General features: G+C 36.6%; 1 protein-coding gene across 6 annotated transcripts in view; it reads left to right on the top strand.

Annotated features, from left to right (window-relative positions):
- Positions 1-13,345, top strand: part of VPS13B (vacuolar protein sorting 13 homolog B) — a 485,973-nt gene that overhangs the window by 326,383 nt on the left and 146,245 nt on the right. The window lies entirely within an intron of this gene.

Genomic DNA, 13,345 nt, shown 5'->3' with positions numbered 1-13,345 from the left:
CTGTGCCTGGTAACGACTATTCACATTAACTGTCTTCACTTAAGTCCCTAAGATTCAATTCACCTCTGAATATTGTCATACTTCTTCAGTACGAATGGTGATGAGTACATTGTGAAGGGGCCTTCATCTTCTGAACAGTTAATCTCTCCTCTTTTCTCGAATTTTACAGTGTTCAGCAAGTATCTCTTCAATTTGTCATTCTCATTTCTGGAAGTTGATACTTCTGTTTGCATTAAAGGCCAGTCACTAACTGTGACAGTCTTGTATGTTTTAATAATTTAACTTCTGGGCTGATACAAAAAAAAGATAGGAGAAAAGAAAGTGAAAACTTTGCTGTAAGAAAAAGTACGTATGTCTTATCTTCAAAACCAGGAATCTAGATGCTGACAGCATCTTTTAAATCCAGTAGAAGTTAATATGTGACAAGGCACTGATTCCACTGGAATGATTGTTGGATCCATTGAGAAGTCTTCACAAATAAGAACAAGAGTTAGGGAGAGAGTTATAGAGCAAGACACAATCAACTCTTCCTTTCCAAGAATCTAGCTAATGGGAGAGCTGAAGAAACTTTTCTCCTTCCTTTCCTGAATCTCACAGATTCAGCGTGCATGTGAGGCTGGGTGGAAGTGGGGAATGCTCTAGAGCAGCCAAACTACTTACATTTGTCTCTCCTCACCCTGTCAAAACCCCAGAAGTTGTTTGTGTTCTGCTAATCTAGGCATCACATCATCCCCCCCTCCTTTATCCCTTCCCAAGGACAGAGGGAAATAAAGGACGTTGTTTCATTGCCATGTTAAAACATGAAAGATGTAGAAAAGAAATTCTTTTCCTTGGATACTTTGCAGACACAGGGCCTCATTTGGAGATGAACATTATAAATAAGTATATATGGGAATATCTTCAATAAATAATTTGTGGAGCACTGTTTCTCCATTGTCAGTGGAATGGATAGAATCAGAAGATTTGAATGGGTGCCAAGAATTTTAATTTTGAGTTGGCGCTGTGCAGAAGTGCTGCATGAGTGATGTAGACTGTACAAACCTAAAAGCAATTTACTGCATAATTTCAGAAAGCTTTTAGTTGACTACATCCCAGGATACCTATTTGTTCTTCACTGATATCTCCTTTGCATTATTGATGTCTCCTGTAATGAGGAATGGGAGTATTTCTGGTTCAAGCTGGTGTTTGTCTTCTCTTTAATAAGTTGTAGAACTATGTCTTGATTCACTATACTGAAAATGTAAAATTCAATAGATGGTTACTTTTTGTCCAGTTCTTTCTTCAGTGTTCCATGGTCTCATGTGCCTGTATAAAGCCACCCCGTCCTCTAATATATGCACATTTATTATTATCCTCATGTTTCTCCTTTAGTCAGCAGAGAGAAACATAATACACATTGTGTGCTACTGTTTTCATCTCAATGAATGAAGTCTGGAGCCTGCACATGGCTATTCATACTTTGCAACTGCAAATTTCATTGCAAGAATCAAAACATAATTTAGGTTGGAAGACGCCTCTGGAGACCATTCTTTTGCTCCAAAGAACACTAATGTCAAAGCTAGATCAGGCTTTTCAGCGTATTGTTCAGTCAAATCTGTATCTCCAAGGAAGGAGGTTGCACTGCCCTTCTGGGTAATTGTCCTGTGCTTAACTAAGCTCCCTCTGGCAAGTTTTTGTCTTTATATCCATTCAGAATTTTGCTTGATACAACTTTTAACCATTGTTTGTCAACATTTCATTGTACATCTCCAAGAACAGTCTGACTTCATCTTCTTCATAACCCTCCTTCAGATAACTGGAAACAGTGATTTGATACCCCACCACCATCCTTAGCCTTCTCTTTTTCCATCTGAACAAAGCTAGCGCTCTCACCCTCTCCTCATAAATCCTGCGCTTTAACCTGTTAACCCTCTTGATCCTCTGCCCACTCAAGTTTGTTAATCTTTTCCTTCTATTATTAAGCTCAAAGTTAGAGACAGTACTCTAGATGTGGACTCACAGGTATCTGATAAAAGGTAGTAATCTCACCTCTGATCTGCTGGCTATGTTGTTGTTAATGCTGCCCAGTAAGTGCTTAGCCTTCAACGCTACAGGGGCATGCTGCTATCACATGTTAAATTTGTTGTCCACCAGGACGTATGGGTTCTTTCCTGCAAAGCTGCTCTGTAGCAGTTGGCCTCCAGCCTGTATTTGGTTTGGGATTTTTCCATCTCAGGTGCAGGACTTTGCGTTTACCTTTGACCTTCATGAGGTTTCTGTTAAACCATTCCTCCATTTTGTCAATGTCCCTCTGAATGGCGGCCCTTCCCCTCAGTGTATCAACAACTCCCCTCAGTTTGGTGTCATCTGTGAACTTTCTTTGGGTATGTTTTGTATCATTGCCAAGGTCTTTAAAAAAAGACATCAAACATCGTCAAACTTTGAGGAATGTCACTCTAACTAGAGTTCAGCTACACTTTGGAACAGTGGCCATTACTCTCTGTTTTTCATGGTCCAGTGTGGTTTTTACTCACCTTGTAGTCCACCCATTCACTTCACACTTGGATCCAACAGTTTGGATACAAGTCTGCTGTGGAAGACTGTCCAAACTTTGCTGAGGTCAAAGCAAGCTGCATCCAGTACTCTATCCACAGAATCAATCATCTCAGCATAGGAGGCAATTAGATTGTGGTAAGGGATAATTTGCCTTTTTCTAAATATGTGTTGTTGGCTCCCAAAAACCTTTTTGTTCTTCAAGTGCCTGGAATTGGCTTCTCTGCTGATGTGTTCTGTCACCGTCCTAGGGTCTACAGTGAGGCTGACTATCAAGTAGGTTCCCTGGATCCTCCTCCTTGCTCTTTTTGAAGATGGGCGTGACATTTACTATTTTCCAGACATCAAAGACTCTCACAGACAGCATGTCCTTTCACATATGATAAGGAGAACCCCAGCAGTGGCACTGGCCAATTCCTCAAAACCTGTGGATATGTCCTGTCCAATATTTTGAAGTTTTTGAAGTTATCCATCCTCCAAAGGCTTTTCTAAAGTATTGCAAATAACCAAGGCTGTTATGCAGGTCATAGTGATACACAGAACCTGTGCTCCGTTTCTCCTGCTGCAGTGATTCATCTTGCATTTGCATTCAACACAGTCTTATTCAGCAAGACGATTCACATAAAATAGCTTTAAGATGGTTTTTCCCCACAGTGCCTGTCTGCTCTGCAGATTTAGAGCTTCTGGTTCCTAGCATTTGAGGATTTTCACCAGTATTTCTATTAGACACTTAAGCATCATTAAGTGAAGAGTAGGAAGAAACAGAAGAAACTATATTCCCCATGGGAAAGTACAAAATGAAATGGCAAAACCAAGAAAGTTTGCATTTCCAAATCAGAATGTATGAAACCTGTCTTCCAAACTCTGCCCCAAGATAGCACGGCAGTGATTTTTTTTTTAAGTTGAAAGGAATAGAAGGTGTTTTTTTTATAGAAGAGGCATTTTTACACATTGTTTAATAAATATGGTATTTGTACATGAATTTACACCACTGAACTGTGTGCATTAAGTACTTGTTCAGTTATTTTCAAGAGTATTCAGAACCTATGCACATGCAATGCTTGTCTTCAGAGACTCATGAATGAATGAGCAACCCCACAATAAACAAAAGTATGTAAAAACACTGCACACAGGCATTCTCTGAATAGGAAAGGGAATAAAGGAATGCCTTGAATTTCTTGAGATAACTGACTGTAAATTAGTTTTATTGATTGTCCTTTTTTCTGCTAGAATAATGAAAAGATTGAGATACATTCTTGACAAAGATTTTGTTGGGTATCTGTCAAAAAGCGTACTTCAATACTGAAAAATTAACTGTAACAGAAGCTGTAGGATTCAAGAGCTGCCTAAAAGTAGGAAGAGAACAAGAATGGTAAATTCTTCACTTTTTTTTATGCATTGGTGCCACTTTAAAGACACTGCAGTTGAAATATTGAAAGAACTAGAAATTAAATTGAATTTTAGAGATCTGACCATGGACTACTGAAAGTTGCAAAAAATTCTTGTTTCTGAAGGTGTCCAGCTGATTGAAAATTCTGCATTGCTAGTAGGGATTTAGTCTTTTTTAAGAAAAAAACAATCTAGCGTATAGAACACACAGAATCATTGTTCAGATTTAGTGAAAAGATTTAGGGAAATTTAAGGTCTGAAGGGACTTTTGAGCACCAGGGTTGGGAGACAAAAGGAAAGTTAGACTGGAACTCAGATTATGAATGGAATTTTGTATGACAGTGATTTAAGGCAATGAGTGTATTTGCTTGGCTTTCCTTTGGGCACTCCCATTACTACCAATTGAGATGATAATCTTGATTGTGTCTTTCCTTCAGGCAAGCTGTTCAACCACATTTAAAGATGCGGTGTTTAACCTGTTTTCAGGAAGCCATTTTTACAGTATGAGGTCTTAATTAAATGAAAAATCAGTGATGAATTGTGTATTCATCTCATTATATTTGTTTCCTGTTAGTGTCTGTTCAAACACAGTTATGTATACGTGTATAGATACGGTTGATTTGCTTTTTAGCATACAAAGCTTAAGGTAGGATAGAATCATGGAATAATTTAGTTGGAAGGGACCTACAGAGTTCATATAGTCCAGGCCCCTGCTCACAGCAGGCCTAATTAGATAAGGTTGCTCTAGGGCTTCAATGAAGTCTTGAATACCTCCGAAGACAGAAATTACATGACCTCTCTGGGCAGCCTAGTTGACAACCCAAGTGGTTTAAAAAAAAAGAAAAAAATATCCTAAAAAAAAGAAAAAAAATGTCCTAGGCAGCCACCTTTGCTGCCCAGACACATCACTGACTCACATCCACCAGAACTGGTCTGCAACGAGCTTGTATCACTGCTGAGGTTTTTCCTTCCCAGGTACAGGACTTCACATTTCTCCTCGTTTAACATCCTGAGGTTCCTGTTTGCCTCATTCATCTGCCCTGTGTAGGGCCCTATGGATAGCAGCCCTGCCCTTGCACATATTCAGGCCTTCCCACTAATCAGTACCCTCTGAGCTCAGTCATTCGACTAGTTTTGTATCCATCTGGTAGTTCACCCATCTAGACTGTAATGTCCAAACTTGGATACAAGAATATTGTGGAAGTGTTAAAAGCCTTGCCAAAGTTGAGGTAAATGACATCCACTGCTCTACCCTTGTCTGCAGATCCAGCCATTTTATCATAGAAGGTAGTCAGGTAATCTGATAGATATCTGCTTTGTGGGTTCTGAGGAAGGGCAAAGCATGTCAGTCAGAAGCTTTGCTTTGTTCATCTTAGCTTTGTCATTTAGCAGTGTTCATCTTTTCTGATACTTAGCAATGCTTTGCATTTTTTCAGAGCCAATAGTTTCTACTGCTTATGGTAAATGTCCAGGTAAAAACTATGAATATATAAAGCTTGGCTTTTTCTCTGCTACTCTCTAGTCCTCTTTCTGTAGGCCTCCCAGCTGATTCTTTCTCCAGCAAGGTGACCACTCAAGGGTCCCAGCTATGTAGGCTGATGACAGCTCTTCCAGCAGGCAGCCCTTTGAAGCTAACCAGTATTCCAAAGAAAGACAACAAAATATTTGGGGATTCTGGGTATGATTTACGGGGAGGGGGTGGATCATAAGAGTCAAATGCATACACCTTGGCTGCAAGATGAATGTTTTGGAGCTGTGAAGCCACGAATATTTGAGAAGTGCAAATATCAAGGCTGAAGTAGAATCATCTGGAGTTGTATAAAGAATTAGAGAGATATACAAGGAGTTATATAATTAAAAATGAAAGGAAACATTATTCATGTTTGGATGTTAGGAAAAATCTCATTTGGTGTAGAACACTGCCAAGGGACATGACAAAAAGATGTTGAGCTGTGGTCATTTCACTGACTTTTTTAATATCAGGAGAAGACTACCTGCCATGATTTTATGATTGAACTGGTTCTAATGTTATAATCTCTAACTGATCATAACAGCCCCCTAGCAATTCCTAATTTATGTGATTTTTGAGTTCAGTAAATTCTGTTCATCTGCCCTAGATTTCAAAAAATACGCTACACTTAGTTACAATGGCAAAAATTATTGAATTGCATTCTCTGAAGCCTCAAAATCATTAAGCAGGTAAATCTCTTTTTATTAAATAAAGAGGAACTTCAGTATATTAAGACTGCCTGGGGCATGTGGATTTACCAACAGTAATTAGTTTTGTTATTCATTAATATCAAGTAATCATCATATTAAGTCTAGTTTAAAAACAACCATGTATAAAGAATAACACATGACTATTTTTGAAACCAGGGTTTTCAAGCAAGTTAAATATTTATACTTTTTAACAAAATAAAAAACATCTTTTAAGGGGGCAGGGATGAACCACATCATTAAGAAAGCCAGAGATGGGGATGCTCTTTGATCTATGTATGTATTCTGCCCAGTATCCCACAGAAAAAAAACCCCACTCTTAAGTCATAATGCTAATATAACATTCTTTCTTTCTCCTGGTCTCTTGACTCCACTCTTTATTCTTGGTCTCCTGCAGTCTACTATGTTCCAGAAATCCACACATCAGTGTCTTAACTTCCAGTAGTCTTGACCTGACTCAGTCATGATATTCATACGCAATTCTCCATTTTTTTCATTGTGCAGAGTTGCTGTTTTAGAAATTAAGCAATAAGAGCAAGGATAAATGTGGCTTTATGTGTTCTGACATTACTTGAAGACTTGTCCTGTTTCTCACACAGGAGGGAAAATTCTTCGGAATATCATGTACCTTCTGCAGGTGTTTTTTTTCTTCGCTTAAAAGGCTATAGTAAAGAAACAGATCTGAAGATTTTCTTTGGTGCTCGATAGTTTCACTGGCAGATTTACTTTTGTTCAAAATCTGTTGGGTTTTTCCTGGATCATCTTTGGAAGGGATGGCAGGCTTATTCCTTTTGTACCATGTTATCCTGAGGTTTTTTGTTTGGTTGGTTAGGTCTAGACAGCACCGCTATAAATTTCTAGCTTGGTCTTTTTGTTTTTGTATATATCCTGAATTTTCCCAAGTACTTCCTGTGACAAATTCATCAATAATTTTGAGCTTATTGCACAGAATGTAGAAAGGAATTAACAGAAAGATTTCAGACCCATCACTAGATAAATATGATTGACAGAACTAGATATAGATGATATAAGAGGCACATGATATAGTAATGTCCTAGTGGCATAAACTGAGGCTCATTTATTGAGCCCTACATTAGCATATGACTTGGAAACAATGTAAGAATAGATGAATTAATTATGCATCCCTACAATATTTTCTCAGCTATAATGTAGTATTTGCAGCTCAGGCACTTGCAGAGATAGTGGTGATGTCTATGTACTTGATAATCTTCAGTGGTTTTTTTCTCATAGATTTGTCCAGTTGCCTTTGAAATTCATTTAAACTTTCATCATCTGCAATAACCTGTGGAGTTCCAGAGCTAACTATATGCAGTGGGAACAACACCCCACCCCCTTCACGCCCCGCGTGCCCCCCCCCCCCTCCCCATTTTAATTTCTGTTTACTTCTCTTGCATCAAGTTCTTATCTTAGGAAAAAAAGAGATTTCTTAGTCCCCATCTCTGGGCCATTTTATCTTACATGCTTGGATCATCCCCTGTTTTCAGTGTCTCTTCTTCCACGCTGAAGAATCCTAGTGTTTTCTTCAACTAGGATTGTCCCCTACAAACCGTTCCATTCCATTAGTTATTTTTGTTGACCTGTTCTGGCTCTTTTGCAGTTTTACAGTGTCCATTTTTGAGGAATAAGTGGGGCATGGTCCAGACCCAGTATTCAAGATACAGACAGGCACACATGGATTTATATGTTAGCACAGTGATGTTGTCCCTTTTGTTCCATCTCCCTTTCCTGTAATTCTTCATAAGCAAATTGGAGTTTTATGTCTGCTACTGATCTTTTTTCTTTTTTTTTTTACTTTTTTCTTTTTCTTTTTTTACTTTTTTCCTTTTTTTTTTTTACTTTTTTTTGTTTGTTTTGGGGGGGTTGAGGGGTTTGGGGGTTTTGTTTTTTCTTTTTCCTTTTTTCTTCTTTTTTTTCTTCTACCTGACCCTTTCACAGAACTGTGTGTAATAAGATTAAGAACTTGTTTTTAGATGACAGTAGTCGACTTGGAGGCCATTTGTTTTTATTCCTTTTATGCTGTTTTTTTTTCCTGCTTGCATCACTTGACATTTACCTATGTTGTATTTAATCTGCTATTTTATTGCCCTATCATTCAGCATTGTAGGGTCTTCAGTTCTTCACACTTGGCCTCTGAATAAGTTAATATACTTAGAAAAATGTCTCACCCTGTTTTTCATTCCCTTTTCCATTTATGAATATATTGGATGTGATCAGCCCCAGCATAGATCACTATGAGAGTACACAGATAACCATGAATCATTAAATTGGCCTTGTACTCTTACTCTTAGTTGATTCATCTAGACTAATTGATCAATTATTTATCCAGGTGAGGTCATTCTTCCTAATCCCATGGAAACTTAGTTGACTAGACACACACACTTGTGTGGGCTCCCGTTCCCAGCTAGCACATTGCTTATCAATAGTGGGAATCTTTTATCTGCAGAACAGACTTTTCTCTCAATTACCTAAAGCCACAATCTTACAACATACTCTCTGTATACAGTATTCCAAGTCTGATGAGAAAATCCATCAAAATGGGGAACAGTTTTGAAATGAGAGAGACACTTAACTGTAGTGAGCTTGTTGCCTGATACAGTTCTGATTTTTCACGTGTCTTGCTCTTAAGTCACTGTCCAAAACAGTCAGAACTTAAAATAAACAACCCCAAGATTTTAAAATTTCAGTTGAAGTTCAGCTCAGTCAGCTGACAATATGGCTGTTCCTCCTCTTTTCCTCTCCCCTCTGAAATTAGTCTTCTTCGCAATGACACAGCCATTCCTGTTTCCATTACGAATTTTCAGGTTTGGGGGTTTTTTTAGATTTGCTCATTATTTTTTTGTTAGTTACAAACTTTGCAGTTTTGAGTTAAATTGGAAACATTTTCACTGTAACTTAGAAACATGGATTTGCTTTCTATGCTTTATGTACTTTATTTTACTCTGGACAAACAGTGAGAAAATATCAATAGTTAATGAATTATCTTGTACTAATACTTCTCACAATTGCAATTATCTTGTAAATACCAGTCACAAATAATATAATTACTTGTCAGTAATGTAATTACTTGTGAGAAGAGAGCCTACTGCTGATATATTTATTTATTGGTCCCTGAGGCCTCAGCTGTGAATGAACTTCAGAGAACCATCGGGTTTCTCAGCAGCTCCTCTCTCTGTTGCACCTGACTGGGGCTCATGTCTGGCTCGAGAGCTTTTTCTTAAGTGTCTAACCTGATTTGTTGGAAAGAAAGTGATCTTTTAATGGCTGAGTTGAACAGCCATTTGTGGCTCTTCAACCTCAGGAGTTGAAGAGCTTGTTTGTTCTTTATTTTTAAAGGAAAAAATGAAGTATCCTTTTTGCAAGCAAGTTTAGTGTATTAAAAAGTAAAATAAAATAAAATTGCAGTGACAAAACTGTGACATTCTTGAATATTCCTGTCTGTATTATTCTAAGTTGAATTCTCGCTGTTATATAATTAGTATTTCATTTGCCTTTTTTAATGTGTAAATGAGGATATACTGAGGAAAGGGATGGAAAGTTTTCCAAGGGACTGGATTTAAGCAGATTGAAAGCAGATGGCTATCCACATTGTATCACAATTTTGGCACATTGCTCATTAAGAAAACCTATGCCACTGAAATTAATTCACACCCAACAGATGTTTAGTACCATAAAGGGATATGACCTGCTTGACACCAGTCACTGGAAGGAAAACTTTTTCTTTTGATGTTTTGCATTAGGTACCACGGATATTACACATGTGTCTCACACACTGAAAATAGAACTGATTTTCTTATATAAATTTTACATAAATGCACACTCATCCCTGCTGTTCAGCCAACATAATTAATGTTTTATAGAGAAATGTAAGGTTCTTCCAGTGTGTGCCTTCATTTAGTAGTGGACATTGCATTGAAAAACAAAGTCATTTCTGTTGCTAACTCAAATTGAAAAATCTTAAAGCCATATAATTAAATTTTGTCTAAATGCACTAGCTGTAAAAATCTAGCAGTAATGTAGTGGGATACAAGTAATTTATCTTTTTAAAATATCATGGTTATTGTAAATAGATTTTTTTGCATCCCTGCCTTTATGACTATATGTACATGTATGAATTTGAGGTGTAACATTTCAGATTACAAATTATAATAATAATCCATACTTGATTATGATAAACGTACAGATGGGGTTTTAAACAATCAAGTAATTAACACTGGAAATACCTTGAGTTTGCAGCTGCCTGTTGATGTGTTAGTGAACATTTGACCTTTGGAGTCAGCGAAGCAATTGTGGCAGGTTTTTTAAGGTTTCAGACAAATAGGAGATTTGTATTTATGCTTTTCCTCCCCCAGCCTCCTGTGGCAAAATGATGGTCTAGATCTGGGTTTCAAATAAAATTAAGAACTTTAGATTCAAGTGTGGGAAAGGCAATAATCCATTTAGCATTCAGTCCAACACAAAACCAGCATCTGTGCAGCTCATTATTTATAGGAATAAATTACTTATGGGGATGTCATTATATGTCTGGCTGTGAGCAGTGATGTTCTTTCTCTAAAGAGAAGGGGAAGAATGCAATGGTTGCCTTTTCCTCGTATTCTTGTTGACTTGTAGCAAATGAGTACGAATCAGCAGCATTACAATGGATAAGTGTTCAGCACAAAATACTTTTAACAGTTCGTGTCTGGATCTCACTCTGGATATAAATTAACGATGTTTTAGTCCTTTGTGATATGTCCTAGGTTACATATAAAACATGCCTTGTACATGTTCTAAGTACTCTATAATCTTTTGTGAATTACCTGTATTATCAGTCTAATTAGGACAGTTATATTCTAGTAATGTATATTGCTATATTAATGATATTTCTAATACAGATCCTCATTGGTGTGAAGTAGGACCAACAAATCCACTTTCTCCCCTTAAAAAGCATGCAAAGAAAATAACAAGTCTTTCTGTGCCTAATAACTTTATGTTCCTACCAATAACTTCACAGACCTAAAAACTGTAGGCCCTGTTTTTTAAAGCCTCTCTGAAATACAGAAATAGAGCAGAGGTCACATCCTGAAATTATTTTTTATTATAGTCAGCAAAACTTTCCTAGCATAAGCGACCATCTCATTTTTTCCCTGTTTTTAAAAACATGGGTACTACTTAATATATACTAGACAGGATCTCTTGGATTCCTTTTCAATTTTAGCTCTGTTTTTACAATGTATGAAAATGAATCTTGACCCTCAAATGACGTCTGTATTAAAATATTTCTATGTCTTTACATTTATTTTCTTTGTTATTACTAGGAATCTGTTGCAGTCGGTTCTTCAAGGCAGTCTTGAAAGCTGAATTTATAATTTTGCTTTTTAGGTTTAAAAGGGAAGAGCTCTCAGAGTTCCTTCTTACTGAGGGACAAAGCTAGACAATAATTTGGCATGTTTTGATTTGACAGTACTCAGGAGCTTAAGTGCTTTTTGCAAAGACATCTGAAGAGTTTTAAAAGTATAATTAATGAAAGGTTACAAAGAACATTCAATAGTGCAGGAAATAAAACTCTCTCTCTGTCTGTAAGCATTTAGATAAAAGTAGGCTCTTTTCTGCCAGCTTCTGTCAGTAATTAGAATTGTAATATCATTTATAGTATGTCTGAGTTTTCCTTTAAATATGTTTATAATTGGGAACAATCTGTATATGGGTCTCTCATGCCTTTGTCCAGTAAACTGCAATTATTCAGTTAGTAAGACTGACTGCTCAGAAAATGTTTTTTCTTCTCAACATGAATTCAACTAGATGGATTAATATCTGATTCTACTGACATAAAAAAAATTAGTAAGGCTGGAAGACATAATACTGATGGTTGTTAGTTTTTATCAGAACATTACAATAAAAAATAGAATTCTGTACATGTGCCCTGAACATAAGATCTGGTAAGTCGTAGTTGCTTTATTAGTGAAATTATAAGAGTTGAAGTTTTGGCATTGCTGAATTTCTGCAATATTTTATTATGAATACATAAGCAGAATAAAAAGGATTGTTAGAGTTCTGTTTAACTTACTTATTAGCCTGTTGTCATCTTCCAAGTGCCAAGAGCTGTCCTTAACTTTCTCCTTTCAACAGTTTATCATTGGAGGTTAGAATGATATTAGATCATAGCAGATGCCTAATCAATAACTAACCAATAAATAATTCGATAACTTAAGCTGATCCACTTGCTCTGAATTTTTTCCAAGCATGGGTACATTGAATGACACTGTTTCATTAATCACAATGAATCTGACTTCAGTAAGGGATTATCTAATCATCAGTGTACTTGGCTTTTGTTGGAGGCATCAAGTGGTCTTTGAAGGATTGGAATCGATACTGGATTTGATCAATTTTAATCACTGTTTAAGGTAGAACCAACAACTAGAATTTTTACTGATTTATGAACTTAGGTAAATTAGGAGATTTAACAAACTTTAGTGAAACCAGATAAATTGCCAAAAGTAAATTGAAAGTATTAATTGGAAAATAAATAGGGGTACAATTTCAGACAAATAAGCCAAATGGTTAGCCTGAGTGAGACAAGTAGTTAGTGTTAAGACTGCGAGAAGTGACATTAAAACTGATTTGGCCAAATGAAGAGGATGTCCTTTGGAAAGTTGGCTAACATTGGAAGCAAAGCTGACAGGTGTGCTAACTTTTCTGTCATTAGGGTTTTTTGATAATTCAGACTTTTATAGAATCTTTGATTCAGGTGACGAGATTACTTCACTGTAAGATTTCCTTCAATTAATTCAGCTTTAGATGAGAGATTCTTAATTAGAGAGATTTTTGAATGATTGACTGTTCCATAAATAATTTTTCTAAAAATAATAAAATAATTCAGTGATAGAGAATCCACTATAGTCATTCATAAACTTTTCCAATAAGTAATTCTTTTCCTTATTTCTTGTTTAAAAATGACAATATATGACTTTAAAAATTCAATAATTGCTGTCAGTGCCCAAGTGTCAGAGAATAGGTGGCAGTCTGTGTTACCTCTTTTCCCTTTTAGCTGGATACCATATTTGAAACAGCTAACTATATTTTAAAGCTCGAAGAATAAAGAGAAAAAGGATATATGCTGCCTTTGAATCCCATTGGAAAAATGTTTTTCATGTGTATTGAAGGAGAAGAATGGGAAAAAAAGCAGCATTTAAGATGGGAAAAAAACCTC

This window comes from Grus americana, chromosome 2, assembly GCF_028858705.1.
Source record: "Grus americana isolate bGruAme1 chromosome 2, bGruAme1.mat, whole genome shotgun sequence".
Taxonomy (NCBI): Eukaryota; Metazoa; Chordata; class Aves; order Gruiformes; family Gruidae; genus Grus; species Grus americana.
The sequence above is the reverse complement of the archived record's forward strand: the minus strand, read 5'-3'. Positions and strand labels throughout refer to the sequence as shown.